Source organism: Protopterus annectens, chromosome 7.part0 (genome assembly GCF_019279795.1).
Source record: "Protopterus annectens isolate FY-2018-M chromosome 7.part0, PAN1.0, whole genome shotgun sequence".
NCBI lineage: Eukaryota > Metazoa > Chordata > Ceratodontiformes > Protopteridae > Protopterus > Protopterus annectens.
This window is the reverse complement of record NC_056739.1, coordinates 1,698,097,878-1,698,115,923: the sequence shown is the minus strand read 5'-3', so window position 1 is coordinate 1,698,115,923 and position 18,046 is coordinate 1,698,097,878.

Here is an 18,046-nt window from a genome sequence, read left to right as displayed (position 1 = left end):
GCATTATATAAAAAAAGAAAGAAAAAAAAAAGAAAACATTCAGCCATTTAAAAGTACTTGGGTAGTGGAGTGCCATTTACAAGAGATGAAGACCAACCCATATAACAATTCTTTATCCTGAGGACACTTATATAATGCTTTAACATTATTTTCTCCTTTAGCAATGCTACTAATGAAGGGGCAGAGCATCTGGTCAATTAGTTTGGTTTTCACTAATGACACTTGAAATGCTCTGGTACCATTTAGGCATAGGACAATGATATTAATAAAGGGGTCAGAGCATCTGTTTCTCGACTGAGCTTATCTCTTGTGACTGCATGTGGTACTATTTGTGACTGCATGTGGTGCAGTGGTATATTTCTGGTCAGCAGCATTGCCAGTAATGAGGGGGTGGAGCATCTGCTGGACAATGGCACTGCTCACTAATGGTAACATGAAGACCTCTGGAACCATTCAGATAAGGACTGCTTAACCCATACTGCCTTACAGCCCAAGCAGCTTACAGCTCAACTTATTGATGACATAAGCTTATAAAATCAAAACAGAACACTTTTAGGTTCTTGGATGCAATTGATGAGATGTGGTTTGAATCTCTTTCTATAGTTTTTTTTTTTTTTTTTTTTTTAACCAGGAAGAGTTTGGTCCATTATCAAGGAGAACAAATGCAGTAGTTTAATTTATGGTGTAAAACATTGACACTTTATTATAGCCATAATTCGGACAAGTCACATTGCTGTTTATAATGTGGAGGTGTAGAAGTTTCTGTATGATCATCTGCCTCCACAGAGATGGTATGTAGTGCTGTTGCTTAGGTATAATGCTCTGGTAGTGTGGTTGCACGTAGCGGTGCTCTTTGATGACAGAGCAGAGACTCTAGCTAACAACTGTGTTACTCCTCCTAACATGTACTGCTGTGACACATTTCTGACCTATGGCATTGTCACTGATGACAGTGGCACCTGTTTGCCAGCTAATAACCAAGTTCAACTTCACACTTGTTATAGTGGTTAAGTCCCAAGTCCTTTATACCTCAAACAGAACTCTGTAGTAAATAGGATTTTGAAAACAACAGTGTGTTCTCAGAGCACACTGCTTACCAGAACAAAATATGACTGGATAAAAACATAACATACAAACAACAATAGTAGAATAATAAATATTAATAGAAAAAACATTAATAGTACAGCTCCTCAGCCACTTCTTGATAATATTAGTCCAAAAATTGCCTACAGTTCTGTAACTGTCAGTGGTACCCAAGATATTATATTTCAAGATCGAGATATTGTATTTATTAATGAAAATACTACATTTCAAGCAGTAGATACCCCTGCTGTGGACAAAGTTCATCCTTGTCCATTTGCAAGTACAACTTAGATCTATGGATGGGAAACAGAAAATTTACACCAGGACTTCCGCTGTACTACTAATAAACAGAGGCAGCTCCTAAATGCTTTATCCCATGCATGGGTCACCTCAAATTATCTATGATGTAGTTTCAGTTATTTCCATTAGGGATGATATATAATTATTGACTATGGGATGGGAAAGGCCACTCGATACAAAAATTGGATAGGTTATTTCAAGCACAAAAAGGGTCACTGACCAGGCTTAAAATGGCCCACAAGGGCAGCTAACCTAGTACTTACCTATGAACCTATGAACTTAAGGATATGAACGATCAGTTTTTTAAATCACTTGCCTATGCTGGTAAGCTCATTCTAGTGTCCAGTTCATCAGCTTATACCAACGTGCTAGTTCCAATAATTGAATAAACCTGTGAAAATAAGTCCCAGTAAAATGAATGCCAGTGGCTTAACAGGTCATCCAAATTACATCCAACCAAGTCATAGTTATGATGCTTGCAAAGTAATAGGTAGTAGTAAAAATTTAACATCATATCAGCGCTGCACACAAATGAAACAATGTCGCTTATCTCATATATGCACAAAAGGCAAACACAGCAGTCTCCAAGTTTGAAGTCAAATGTCAGCATTTTTAATTTCCTCACAAGGTAAAATAAAACTTCCCATTTTAAAAACACCTTATATTTCAGCAAAAGACAGGTACAAAAGTTAAAATGAGACTGAAGAAGAGACTCATTATCTGCATGGGAAAGAATGCCAACCAGCAACTGAAAAAGCAGCAGTGACAGCAAGGCTATGAGTGTCAACTGGTAAATGGTACAACCTTAGTAACACCATCGGTGACAAACATTGCAGAATAAACAGAAAAGTAGAAGTTAAAATGGATTTGCACTGATACTCAAATTTATATAAACAGAAGCAGCAAATAGCCATTAAATGCAGAAGCATTTTTATCAGGGGCAGCCATCTGTTGTGATCTTCAACATCAGATCCATATCTCCTGTCTCACTCTACCACCAGTTTAATCCAGTTCTTTTTGTGAGGAACCTCTGTGGATGTTCCAGTTGTTGCATGTGCCTCATCAGGTACATACTGAAAGTGGCATCATACTAAATGATGTCCTGATAAGGGCCAAATACAATGAAAGAATGATTTCCTTGGACAAGATTAACAGGCTGCTGAATGCAGTGGATCAATTATTTCCTTGAAACTAGATGCCATACCCTTCCTTATAAGAATGATTTCCTTACTAACTTAGATACATGTTGGTCACAAGCCAGGTTACTTTCTACATAAGTACCTGAATCCCTGACCACTGGTCCTACTCTTAGGGGTGTGCTGTTGATGGTGTAATTTCCTAGGGTGGCTGATGTCCCAAAACTATTATACATTTCTTGGCAATGAGATTTAAACCATAGATTTGGCAACAGTCATTTCTCTGTGTTAGTCATTCCCATAGGATGTTAGTGTCTTTGGTGGATTCTATGAATGCTCCTAGTATGCATTCATCTGCATACTTGGTGACACACAGGTCCTCTACATTAGCCTTTACTTCCAAGAAGTAGATGCCAGAAAGGAGTGGACCAAGCACAGAGCCCTGAGGGACTCCACTAGTGACTGGCCTCTTTGTAGAAGTGGTCTCCCCATCCTAACGTCCTGGGTCATATCTGAGAGCTATCTGGTTGTCACATATGGCTTTATAACTATATCCATGAGTTTATTTACAATGCCTGAGAGCAGTACTGTATCAAATGCCTTAGCTAGGTCATGGTAAGCAGTATGCACCATTTTGCCCTCATTCATTGCCTTGGTGATCTTCTCAAAAAAGTCCACCTGGCTGAATAGGCATGATCTGCCTTTGATAAACTAAACTGGGTTATATCCAGTGTTTGAAGGATTTCTATGTCCTTATTAGTCATTTCTATGATAATTCTTTTCCTGGCTTTGTGTATGAGACTAGCCAGACTCATGGGTCTTTCGTTCCTGGGGTCCATTGAAGGCCCACCCTTACGTATCAGAATGACCATGGCACGTTTCCATTTGTGTGGCACAAAGCCTGTTTGGAGGCTATGGTTGAACAGTTACTCCAGTGGCCCCCACAGGTTATCTTTTAGGTTATTTAGGAGACAGTCTGAGATGTTATTATGGGTCAACTGATGAAGTGCTTTTGGCCTTAGAGAGAGCATCTTGGACCTGCTGCTGTTGATAGTTGGGGGGTTGTTTGATGGTATTTCTTGGGGGGTTGGCTGTGGAAGAGATGGGGGTAAAACTGGAGCTGGATTTTTCAGCCAGCAGATTTGATGTATATTCTGGCTCCATGTAGGTGGCTCCATTTACAATCAGCTCTGTATAGTGCTGACTGCTGCCTTGGAGGTTTCATGCATAGCTAAAAAAGCCTGGTAGTTGTTCTTTGGCTGGGAGAGTATCTTCATCTCAAATTTGGCTTTAGTATGCTTAATGTTCCCTTTTAATTGTTTGTTTAGATTTATGAGAGTGTTTTTATCATGTTGGGCATACCTGTTTCTGTTTGGATTCCACCAGAGAGGTTTATTTTTTGAGTTGGTTCTGGACTTACTTCGGATAGGCACAGCTGTCTCTGTGCATTTATTTACATGATTGTACAGGATTTCTGTGAACAATTCTGCATAGGCAGTTGTATTCTCAGGGTTTGGGGATGACTTGAAATTTTAACAGGTTATAACTTAGTAGTAGGAAGTTTGCCATAGAATAGTTCCTAAATGTTATGCAGTTAGCTAGGGTCACAAAACTGATGTTTTATTATGAAGGAGATAGGTTTGTGATTTGACCTTACCGAAGAGGACACTACACTGAGGGGTACATCATCCTTCTCAGTTTGTGAGTACTAGGTTGAGTATGCTTGCACCCCTAGTGGGCATATGGATTATCTGGTCCAAGGTGTTAGTGTTTACAAAGTACAGGAATCTCTGGGCCTGTAAGTCTGGATCATGCAAGTATCACGGTTTATAGTGGGATAGTTGAAATTGCCCAGGAATATGGTATTGGGTTGAATGGTGGCTGCCTCCAGTAAGTCCAATTACAAGTTATGAGTTACTTAGGTCATAGAGGGTGACCTATATTTTGTAAGGATAGGATATGAGACTTTGCCTATGGAAATCTGGACATGGAGAAGTTCAAGCACATCATCCTGTTTGATTATTCATGAGGTGAGTTTCTTGTTGATACAGATTGAAATACCTCCACATTTGGTGCCTGCCTGTACAGTAGCTGGCCTGAATGTATGGAAGGCATTGTAGCCCTGCACCGCTGGGGTACTGTACAAGGCTTTAAACCATGTCACAGCAACGGCATAGATGGCCACATTCTGGAGAGTCTGGAGGAGTATAGTTTCTTGCTTAGGCTCCTGGAACTGAGTAGCAACACCTTTTGATTCCCTTGGCATGGTTTTGCTACATCAGAAGGTTTGCCAGTTAGACATTGCCTAAAAAAAGGCACTATGAGGGAGGACAGTTTTTTAGCCAAAATTCAGAAGCCTGGAAGGGACAGGTACAGAACATCCTTGACAAAGCAACATCGTCTGTTGACTAGATACTCCCATGCTCACAAACATTGTACCTCCTTGGAATGACACCAGAAACTAAGCCAATTACTGAAGTCAATTATCTTTTGTTCATATTGTAGCATCTTCCTTGGTGACAGTAGAATGCTGCTCAGTGCTAGGCACATACCAGCCTGGGACACATAGTCTGAGAGCTCCATAATGTCTCTCTTCGCATAGTCCAGGGAGGTATGTCTCTGGTCATTTATACCCACATAGACTATGACTGTGTCATACTGCTACTTGTAGTCCAATGACTTGAGTGCATGGGTGGTTGCTGGCCCCTGATAGGCAACTGACCGTGATTTTCTCCTTAACTAAAAGAACAATGTAGTTTTCTGAAGCAATTCTTTCCTTTCTAAATGTTATTTATGAAAGTGAACTATATATCTTTAATAACCGCAATGTTTCCTGATAAAATCATATAATGCTCTGGTGTTCTTTAAGCTAAAATAATATAACTGGTGAAGTGGCACAGAAACTGTGTGAGGACCATGCCACTCCCTTATGATAGCAAATAATATTCTGGTGCCATTTCAACACATTGAATTTTAATTCACAAATGCTCTCTGATAGCTGCGGGGATGCCTGATAGTTGTCCCACTTCCTGGTGATAGTATATGTTGCTTGTATACCATTCTGCCATCTGGCAGTGCCATTGATGAATACCACAGGAGTCGTATATCAGTTATTTGGGCCTTTAGGTGGCATTTTTACATCACACTGTATGTTAGATGCCCTACTCTTTGATGGTCAGATGTCACTGTCATGGAGAAGAAATGAAGTACATATAAGATAGTGGTGCTTATAGGCTCTCATGTTCATAGGTTAGTACTAGGCTAACTGCCCGTTGGGGTCATTTTAAGCTTAGCCAATTACCCCACATGAGAAACAAACCCTGTACCTTGTGTCTGTAAGGTAAATACCTTAACCATTATTCCAACCTCCACCTCCTTTCAGTACAAGATAACAAATCACCAATCTGACCTTTAACCAATCATCTGATGAACCATTAGGCTAAGGTGTTTGCATATATTGCTGCACAGCCATTCTGTCATTTAACAAGTGCCACTTGTGAGGTAACAAAGCAGTTGTCCAACAATTGCACTTCTCCCTGATGGCAAGCAGCATGCAATACTTTGGCATCATTCTGACATGTGATAGTGCTATTAATGATAGGAGAAAAGTGTATTTGTGACACAATATATGTGATATTACAAAGGTAAGGCATAGCAAATCTAAATAGCAAGTGTACTGCTCAGCAATCAGTATCATACAGCATTCTATATTAGTCCAGCTTAACACAGCTTCCATTAATGGGAGTCATAGCATCTGTAGGCCATCAGTACTGCTCACTGATGACAATATATAATACTGGGGTATCACTCTGACCAGTAACAATGGCACTGATGATGAAGCAAACCATCTAATCAACAGATGTGTTCTTGTTGATAGTAGAATATAATGTGTTGAGGCCATTCTTACCTATGACAAACACACATGACAGAACAGATAGCTCCACTTCTCCCTTATGATAATTTGTGGTGTGTTAGCACCATTTTGACTGATGCAGATGCTACTTTTGAGGGGCCCAATATCTGTCTGGTATTAGTGCTGTTCCCTGATAGTATGCACAATGAAGCAGCTCCATTCTCAACTAAGAATGTGCAAACGATGAAGGGACAGAGCAGGCACCCCTCACTAATGCTAATACCATGCAGTACTTTGGCATTATTTGGAAGCCGCGGTGGTACACCGGTAGCATTGTTACCTCACAGCAAGAGGTTCTCCTGTTTGATTCTTGGCTGGAGTGCCTTCTGAGTGGAGTCTGCATGTTCTCCCCACGGTCAAGTGGCCTCCGAAAGACATGCGTGAATGGGTGTGCCTTCGCTGAAGGTTGGATGTTGGGCTGGCAACTCGGCACCATAAAAAAAATTGACTGCCAATCATTAGCGGCCCAGAGTTCCACTGTGGTGATCCCTAACCGGGAAAAGACAAACAACAAACAACTTTGGCATCATTTGATTTGTATTAGTGCCACTGATGGAGAACAGTGGATCTCTCTAATAGCTTGGATCATCTGCACTGTCACCAATACAACCTACAACAGCATTATTGGGGGTTCTGCAGATCATCTTTCTAGTAGTTTTGCTGTCCCCAGTAGCAGCATGGATCATTTTGTTACAATGACAGCCTTGTCCCTCTTCCTAATAAAGGCGATACCAGTCTGAGGTCTGACAGCTGCCTTCTCACCTGTTGCATTTGGGAAACATTGGCAGGTAGAACTGATGGAGGTTTACATTGTGAGTGATCCATTTAGTAAAATGGAGGCAAATGTATCATTCGGACAGAGAATGTTGACCCTACTGAAGTGTGCCTACATTTTTAATGGAGTTTTTCCTGTTATGTTTTTGTCAGTAGCAATTATTTTGTGTTGACAAATGCATGCAATCAATATGTATGCCCCCTTATAATCTAACTTGTCCATAGTATTTGATAAACAGTGTTTACATCTTTTTTTGGATGAAAACTTAGATGAAACTGAATGCTGATAACAATTTAAGCAAAATATTTGTTCTAGCTTCAGTTTGACAGCTTGCTACTAAAAACATAGTTTTGAGATAGATATAAAGAGAAAATCTGGAGATAGCATTAGGAGGCTATTAAGAAAAATGTTTTTAAGAAAGATGCAAAAAGTGACCTGAAAAGGGGAGTGAAAATATGAAAGTGGGAGAACCAGTGTGGCAAAAGTGAAAGCAATATGCAAAGACAGAGTGACAGATAACCTGGGAGTATAGAAGGAATAGACATGCGAGTGAGAAAGGACTGTTGAGTGTTTATCTATGCACACTCAGACATGACGTCAGAAAAAAACAGCATGTGATAATTTATATATAAGCAATGATCACAGAACAGTTTAAGCTCCAGGTGGAAAAGAATTGCAATCTTAAAAATGTTTCTTAAGTGAATGAGCTCTTGTTTCACAAAATAAATTATCTCAATGTTTCACATGATTTGATAAGGGTCTCCATGATGATTTTTTTGATTTATTTTGATTTAGATTTTCTGATCAGGTATTGTGACTGGGAGCTAAGAATGTATGCTAGGACATACCATTAGATGATTGTACGACCAGGAGGACAGTTTGCAGAGTACAGGATGATGTAGGCCATCATTACCTGGTCAGTGGGTAACTGATGAGAAAATACCTGCCATCTAGCTTTTGTGAGTGCCAGACAGTGATGCTTACGGTTTGTTGACAGAAGACTGCAATTGTTTTAAATAACATTTGCTTTGGAGAGCTTTGTGTTTCGCTAATTATTGAAAATGGGACTGGCATACAATAGGCTTGAGAGAAGAAAAAGAATGTACTGCAGTTGTGCCTGGCAGATGTGATTAAAAGGGTATAATATGGTACAGCTAAAAAAAATTCTGACTGATTTTTATGACTTTACTGACTTGAAGATCAGACTTGAAGTTGTGATTAATGATAACTCTTAATGCATGTGCCAGTGGTAAAAAGAATGTTAAAGTGATTTACAAAACTGGAAGCCAGGCAGTCATTTGCAAGGTTGAAAGTCAGGCAAAGTATCAAAGAACAGTTTAGCTTTCGACATGTAACTCTTAAGAAGGATACCAGAATTTAACATCCAGTTCTGGATGTTCCCAAAGGATATTAAAAGCTGGGCATTAACATTCTTCATTGAATTAGTATAAACGGGAAGGGCAATGTCATCGGCAAACTGAAAGAGCTGCTTTAGGCATGAAGCAGTATATGTGTTATTGATGAAAATGTTGAAAGCAGCAGATCTACAATACGTCTCTAGGGTACTCCGATATTAATATTCAGCCTTGGAAAGGAATGCACCCAGTGATCAGATTGTATGCAGATGAACAAATAACTTTTGAGGCTTCTGAGATGAAGACTGGAGAAAAATAATAGTAAAATGAGGTGAGAGAAGGACTCAAAGACTTTCAACAAACAGGAATAGTGGCCCTACAATTTTACAGTCTCAGTTTTTTCTCATTTATATATATATATATATATATATATATATATATATATATATATATATATATATATATATTCTGCAAAAGGAGAAAAGCACCGTTTCTTACTGCACCTGGTAAGAACACCATGCTCTATGCTGGAGGAGAGGAAGAGATTATCAAGGAAAACAATGATGTGTTTAAGAATGTATCTTTCCAGTACTTTTGAAAGAGGTAGGATTAAACCAATGCGCTTATAATTATGCAATCCAATGAATGTACCTTCAGATATTTTAAGAGGAAAAGGAAAGTACTGGTGATATGGCTGAGCTCAGTCCTTTTAATTTTATCTCTCCACTGTCCAGACTTTAATAGAATGTTCACCAGTAGCCTTATATGTTTGTCCTATCCTTCCTTTCTAGCTTCCAGTAGTGCAGATAGTTCAGAAAAGTAAATAATAGCTCATTTTAATGTGAGCATTTGTTTTCACTATCCTCTTCCATGCCTAGATGAACAGACTTGCTCACTACTCCCACGCCATGTCTCCCATTCTTCTACAGCCTGAGGGAGTCTGTGTCTCCAATGCTAGCGACTCATTTGTTTGGCCTGAGGGAAACTATGTTTTTTTGACACTACACAGTACAAAAGCACCTCTAACAACCTATACTCTTAGCACTTCTAAAATATCCTTAATAATAACTTGCTTAGCATAACATGCACTGAAAAGTACATCTTGCGGCTTCTACAGAGCCCGTGCAGTACGCTCCAACTCTTAAGTGGTGTATGAGCTGGAGATCTCGGAACCTTCTCACTTACCCTTTTTATCAATAGAATGGCATTTTCCCAATTTAAGGTAGATCTTACAGGATCTGAGTATTTGCTACTAACCCAAGCGCTGGACGAGGACAGAATAGTACCTAGCCTCCCTTCTTAAACCTTCACTACCAGTGCAGTGTCCTCTGAATTAAAGAGGGAGTTACAGCTTTTTTTTCCCTTGTGTAGATAGTTAAATTAGCATCCGTCTTGGGTTTTCTGTGTTTTACCATGGGCTTATAAATGTCCGCATAATTGTACTGCTGAATCCTATGCTATGTGAAAACGGTCTATTCAGTCCTTACGTGCTATTGCATGTACTATTGTGCTTCTGCCTGTTCATGTACTGTACATGTTTATATTAATATGTGAACTAGCCTGCTTCCTAAAGTGTATGATGTGTTAGTGATTTTGTACTGCCTGAATTGCTTGCATTGCTACCTTAACTTCAAAAGACTGTTTCTCTGAAATGAATGATGTGCTAGTGTTTTTGTACTGATTGAAATGCCTGTATCTTGTACCTAAATTAACCTGTTTTCTCTCCACTTTATTTTTTTTCTCTTCTCTCCAACCCTCCAAGCTTTCTTACCATCCTATCCTGCTCTAAGACTAAACAACTCTTCCTGAGTGGCGAATAAGAACCCCTGGCAAACAATACCAGCCTCCTCAACATTCAACTTCTGATACTTGCTGTCCTATATCAGAACCTTGTTACCTAGGGAAGCAAGAAAGTGCATGTTTCCCCCACCTAGTAGTAAAGCTGATATTCTGTCACTTAGTTTCTATATGTATTAAAAGCCTGCTACCTAGCCAGGTTACCCAGCAGCCATACCCCTCTCTATCCCTACATAAATAAGTCCTCTTGGCCTTGCATAGCCACCTGTAACTGTTAATTGCCCCTTCCTCACTCTCTATAACAGCTATCTCTGATCTCTATCTCTCTCCCACCTCCAGCATAGCTCTTATACATTTTCCCCACTAGGTTGCTCCCTCTTCTAGTCTTGTTTCATACTCTTATCCTAATTTGTCTCCTTGTATCATTCCAAAGTATAGCTCTGTTGCATTATACTGCCCTCATATTTCCCCGTCTACCTGCTGTACTCAGATTCTTGCTCTCTGCTATCCCCCCTTCTATCACCACCTCAGACTATCTTGATCTACACTTACCCTTACCTAACAGTAAAGCAAATTGCAGTGGCCAGCTGCTCACTAATTGTTCTCTCAGACTCTCTCTTTCTTACCTGTCTGAACCTGCTCCATTCACCCTGCGGGCTCACTCTGCTCCCCTACCCTGCCCCCAATTCCCACTTGCCCCCAGCTCACCTACTTTTATTCCTCCTTTTTCCAACCCACCCAGCCTAATTACCCAATAGCTCTTCTTCCCACCTTACAACTTTTCTCCACCCAGCCAGTCTAATTACCCAATATAAGCTTTTCCCTCTTCACTACACCTACCCACATCTCCCCCACCTCACATAAATTCCTCTATCCTATCTCCCTCACTATTACATTCCCTACATCCCTCACTACTATATTCCCTCCTCCATCTTATAATTTAAGATAAACTGCTCCTTTTTCCAAATTCTATCTTCGGCTTATGCTTATTCTCTCCTTCAGCTCTAATTCCTATCTTTCTCCCTTTGCATAAACATGTTTTCCTCAATCCTCCGGCAACTCAAAGTCCCTTGCTTCCTCCTTCTTTTCCTAATTCCATCATGCTACATCAGCTCATACTCTTTCATTGCTTGTCCAATGCCACCAACAAAAATAACTTCCACACAAAACTACCTTCACCCTAACTCTTACTCTCACTTCCATTCTATCTCCTCCTATCTCATTCTGCCCAATCAACTTTACCTTTTCCACTATAAAATCTTCTCCACTACTGCTAATACATTTACGCATAAAATAGCCTTACATCCAACAAAACTCTCAATCTGTAAACCTAAAACTCTTAAATCTATTCCCTTCATCAACATATCTAAGCTGGAGATATCCACCCCAACCCTGGTCCCAGTCTCTCTGCTAACATTAGCTACCCACCTCCATCTTCCTCCCTCCTAAACACCCTGAAAATCTTCACTATGAACTCCCAGAGTCTCAACAACAAAGTCTTCCTCTTTCAAGCTTGGCTAACCCATAACCAACCAGACATCCTAGCCATTTCTGAAACCTGGCTCAAACCCCATATCTCTGATTCAGAGATCTTTCCCTCAGGATACCACATTCTCAGAAATGACCAACTAAATAAAAAAGGTGGCGGCTCTGCCATAGTCTACTACAAATCACTTACCTTAATTCCCCTCCAAACTCCAATTCCTCAATTTGAAAATACTGAACTCACAGATGGACTACTGAAACTAAATAGACATAAATATATCTGTATTATTGCCCTATATATCTGTCCCGGTAACAATATCTCTATCCTCAAAGATATTCTCCTATGGGCATCTACTAAAATTAACTACAAAACATACATCTTAGGTGATATAAATATCGACTGGAACAAAATCAATTGTCTCTCTCCCTCCCAAGCCATTAACCTTTATAACTTCACTCAAACAATCCTCCATACAAAATTACCCCCAGGATCCACTATTCACTGGATCCTAGTCTCTGATCCAAATAAAATAACTAATTCTGGCACAATTCCTGATACTATTAGTGATCACCTCCCAGCTTTCATTCATCGCGCTACCAACTCTTCACCTCACCAACACTAATACATTCTCACTCGTAATCTTAGTAACTTTAACTCCATAACCTTCTCAAACTTATTCAAACAAATGGACGGGCAAAACCTAAAAACCCTCCCTCTTGACAGTGTCATTGACTACAACAACTCTATCTTCTTAGACACGCTAAACTCTCTCGCCCCCATCAGAAACAAAAGGATAAAAACAAATACTGCTCCTTGGGTATCTAAACATACTAAATAAATTATGCATCAAAGGGACAAACTATGGAAGCTCTTCCAAAACAATAAACTGCCCAATACCTTGCTCCAATACAAACAACTATGTAACCAAGCAAAACAACTAATCACTAAGGACAAAAAAATCCTACTATATCAAGCTCCAGTCAAATAATAATAAAAACCCCAAACAATTCTGGAATTCAATAAACTCTCTTCTTAATCCCGGCTCCAAGAATAATCCCTGTCCTGACCCTAGTAAATCTGACCTTGAACTAAGCTCAGAATTTAACTCTTTCTTCATACAAACAATATCTGACCTAACCAAGACCTTCCTCAGCAATAACCCATTTGTCCCACCATCTTCTCCCTCCAGTTCTCCAAATAACCCTACCCTGATATTCAAGCTCAAACCTGTCTCATCTAACTTTATAAAAATACTTCTGTCTAAACTTAAGCCCTGCTCTAATGCTCATGACAATATTCCCTCCTCCTTCCTAAAATGTGCTGCAGATGGGATAGCTCTCCCAATCAGCATCATTATTAACAGATCTATAAAGGAATCTTACGTCCCTAAACTCTGGTGCTTAGCATACATTCTTCCTCTTCACAAAGGAGGCAAGAACACTAGCATCTCAAATTTTCTCCCTATCACTCTACTCTCACCAATCTCTAAAATCTTAGAAAAGTGCATCCACCACCAATTTATGCCTTTTCTAACCCAAAACCATCTTCTTACACCAACCCAACATGGCTTCCGACCTGGCCATAGTACTATTACTGCTCTACTCTCCTTTTTAGAAACTGTCAATCAAGCCCGAGATTCAGGACACCTGGTCTCAACTGTTTTGCTTGATCTCTCTAAAGCTTTCAATACTGTTTCCCAGAAACACCTTCTTCTTAATCTCTCAAATCTGCAAGTCTCACCTAACACTTTATCCTGGTTCTCTAGCTACTTATCAGATAGGTCTCAGGCAGTCAAATGGAGAAACTCCATCTCCTCCTTCTTACCTACCCCAACTGGTGTACCGCAGGGATCCATCCTTGGACCCATGCTATTTAACATTTTCATTAATAACTTTCACACTGCTATCCCCCATGCCAAAATCATTCAATACGTAGACGATTCAACCTTAATCTGCTCTGCCTCAAACATCTGTGAATTGCTCCTCAAAACCCAAACTGCTTTCTCAACCACTGTAAACTGGATGCACCAAAACCACCTTTCCCTTAATGCTAAGAAATCCAAAATTCTCCTTTCCCCCCAGAAAGTCCTACTCCTATGACAAAGATACTTTCAAAGTCCTTAGTCATACCAACTCCCCTATAGAAGTGGTTCCCTCTGCTAAACTTCTCAGTATTACTAGTGACGAATTCCTTAGGTTTGACATACATATTCAACAAAATAATAAGAAAACCCACCAAAAACTTGGTATGCTACACAGGAATAATCGCTTTCTCTCTTACTCCACTAGGCACACACTGACCACTACTTACCTTCTTCCCTCATTATTATACGGAGCCCCTCTCCTAACCAACTTGTCCTGCTCTATCACCTCCAAACTAGAAAACTGCTATAACAAAATCTCTAAATTTGCCTCCAACAGCAGAAATTCCACCCATCATTGCCTTACCCTATAATCTCTAGATTGGCTAGAACTCCCAAATTACCTAAACTACCTGCAGCTCACCACTGCACACAGACTTATATTTCATCCTAACTGTCCTGCTCTAGCTAATATCCTTCCACCCTACATCCCCAACAGAACTCTCAGATCTGAACATCAAAACCTTATTGCTATCAACAAATCTAAAAGTCCTGCTGGCCAATTTCTCCTCTCTTTCACTATAGACAAGGCATGGCACTCTCTCCCTTCCTCTCTAAGAACAATAGCAAACTCTAAAACTTTCAAAACTCAGCTTTTCAAACATCTGTCCACTAAATGGAAATGTACCTGCCTTCATCCCACCTAAAAACTGTCTAAGAACATGCCCCTAGGTGCTTCTTTGTTGTTCCTAGGGTCTTATTCTCTCTAAAACTCCCACTGCTATTCTGCTAAGAGTGTATCCTAGCACTCAAAAAGTCCTAGAGCTATTTATCCCTTAACTTAATTGTGTAAATATTGTAAATAGCATCATATTTTAAATGAGTGCATGCAAAGTATCTTCCTATTTTCTTTTCTATGTGCACATATAATGCATTTCCCCAATAATTCTATGAGTAGCTTCATAATTGTTTAACCCTTAAGATAAACCTTAACAAATTTTGTTTGACTATTTGTAACAATTAATGTTCATATTCTGTAAACTGTTCTCTACAATGTATCTTTTATACTTTTTGTAAGTTCTGTAATTTGTATTTTTGGAGCTTTTCTCCCCGGACCTCAACTGAAAACAAGTCCTCTGGGCCTAGTGGACCTCCCCGGTAATCAAACTGGAAGTAAAGAAATAATAAATAATAATTAAAAAAAAGATACAAGCAAACTGATATTAGTATGGTCTTTTTCACAGCAGCTCCTTAACACTGTACTGATGTACTGTGCAATAGTGTAGCTGTACGTGCCATCAGTACATCAGTAAACCATTAAGAAGTGAAAAGAACACTAAAGTGTCAACATAGAAAGACAATCCCCAGGATTCAAGAAGCTCGGCGCAAGGACGGTTTTAGCTTTGTGCCGAGCGCCCTCACTACAGATGGTGCAGCAGCGCCATATCAATATGTATGAGGGCGCGCCGCAGCACCCACGACGTGCACAGGAAATGTGTGCGAGTGCAGGGGGCGTGTACAAGTGCTCTACAGAGGAGTAAACATGCCCTGACACTTGCAAAACCTACTATGCCTACTAGTAAAGCCCGCCCCTAATAGTAAGTCGGTAAGTCAGTGTCAGTGGATACTGAAATGTATGCTAAGCATACAAGAGTGTCCACGAACAGTGAAATAAAATTGAAGTAGTAAATACACAAGCACGTAGTAGAATGTAGAGACCTGTCCCTAGAACTGTCACAATTAGATTCCCTGTCCCCGTGTCCCTATTATACATTCGAATTGCAGCAATAGCGAAGGTGTAAGCAAATTGCAGCGTGTCTGCATGCCGCCGCCCTCCACCGAGCATAACTTACACATCATAACCATTCAAATAGAGAAAAACATGCAGAATCAATGTGTCAATAGTGCAGTGTTTAAAGCATCCGCCTATCAAACAGGCAATCATGATTTGAGCCCAACAATAGCACATATCATTTTCCATGTGGAATGAATGTTGTTTTGCCGTAAAACCGACATAAGAGTATCGCATGAGATATTCAACTTAAATATAATTCAAGCAAAGTGGCACTGTCATAATAAATAAGGTACTAGTAAGCAGGTGTAAGCACAAATAAGCAGCAGTAAACACATATAAGTACCAGTAAGCAAGTCTGAGTGCACTTGTGCGGGACTAAGCAGTGCCCAGCATAGGAAATGTATATAAGTATATACACACACACACACACATATATATATATATATATATATATATATATATATATATATATATATATATATACACACATATCTATGAAGAAAGAATGACGCAACAATAAAGCATATAAAAGGAATGAGAAGGGAATCAACAGCAACCCCAGTATTATATAGTGCTGTCAGCGTATGTCATATCCAGCTGGGCAGGAGTGAGCAAAGCACTGCTACTCACACCACAGGCAGGATATTACCAGTGGGAGTAACATTGTTGATCTGCTAAGTCTACTTTACACTCAGAGGGTAGTCCCTGGTAGGACTACCCAAAAATTGATAGGATGATTGGCCAGCCGACCATTACACAAGCAAGGGCAGGTATGTTCAAGGACTAAATGGTGGGAGAGCCTGAGAATACCTGGGTTGGGACAACATACGTGTAGGGCCCCTAATGCTATGGAGAGGGCAGTGTGTGGAGGTGTGTCATGGCTGCGATAACAAGTGGACAATGGATGGTATGCATGTATTTTGAACATGGATGGGGTGGAGGAACTATGGGTATGAAATTATGGAGCCAGGCATGCCAGGGTTGGATGGGCTGGTTCTAATTGGACCTTCCTGTGAAAGTCAGTGAGTTTGTTATAGGTATATATGCATACACACATGCAGACATCCATATGTAGAAGTACATTCTCTGTAACACATGCATTCCATTTGCAGACATAAATAACATGAATGTGCCCTTACAAACCTCGACAGTAGATAGAATAATAGGTTGTGCAGAAGAGGGATGGGACAAAACTGCTAAAATGCAGAAGTGTGTACAATGTCCAAAGTCAGTGCTGAGCTGTAAATAATCAAATGTGAGGACTTCCCCACACATGGAATCATTCCTGTGATCTGCCTGCTATGGCAACGCCAATTACTAAACCGGTCTATTTGTAAAAGAAATATGCTGAACATGTACAAAATTAGGCTGTCATGTGTAACGTGTGCATTACCACATAGTCATGCATATTAATTTATTGTGGTGTCATGTTAATGGGAGTAAGGATGTAATGACGTATAGAGTCTAATCTTGACATAAACACATGCGTGTCCCATGTAGGACAACTCAAAAATTGCAAATAGTATTCTTTTGGTCGCTCACGTCACCAGTGTTTGAGGACTAAATGTTTGGGAGTTCTGAGGATACGTGGAGTGAGTCAACCGATGGGATGGGTCTATAGGAGTAGGGAGTGGCCAATGTGTAGTGGTGTGGATACATCGCGAATCCGACTGGAGAATGCATGACAGCAGTGTTAAGGAGGCATTGGGGTGTGTGTTTGGGGTCCAGGAGCCATGGGTATATGGGTATATATGCAAATGAAGCAGCAAAGCAATAGTGTATTGGTTAGAGCAACCCCCTAACAAACAGACATTCCCGTACCGAATCTCACTGTATCACATACTATTTACCATCGGTAATCCATACATGAACATATTGCGACATCTGTCCACTGTATAACCTGCAAATTATCGATTAAAAGTCAGCTGGAGTGAAGTGTCAGTGTCATAATGAATAAGGCACTAGTAAGCAGGTCAACCATATATAAACACCAGTAAGCATGTGTAAGTGCGTTTGCGTGGGGTATGTATTGCTTTACAGACACACACACACGCACACTCACACACACACACACACACACACACACACACACACACACACACACACACATTTACACACACACATATATATATATATATATATATATATATATATATATATATATATATATATATATATCTATAGACAGCAAAATATAAATGTACATGTATGCATACATATACAGATATATCTGTATATAGTAATGTAAATAGATAGATATATATGTGACTGTAAATATACACATGTATATAGCTAGGATATGATACAGCAGTTACGAGTAACATAC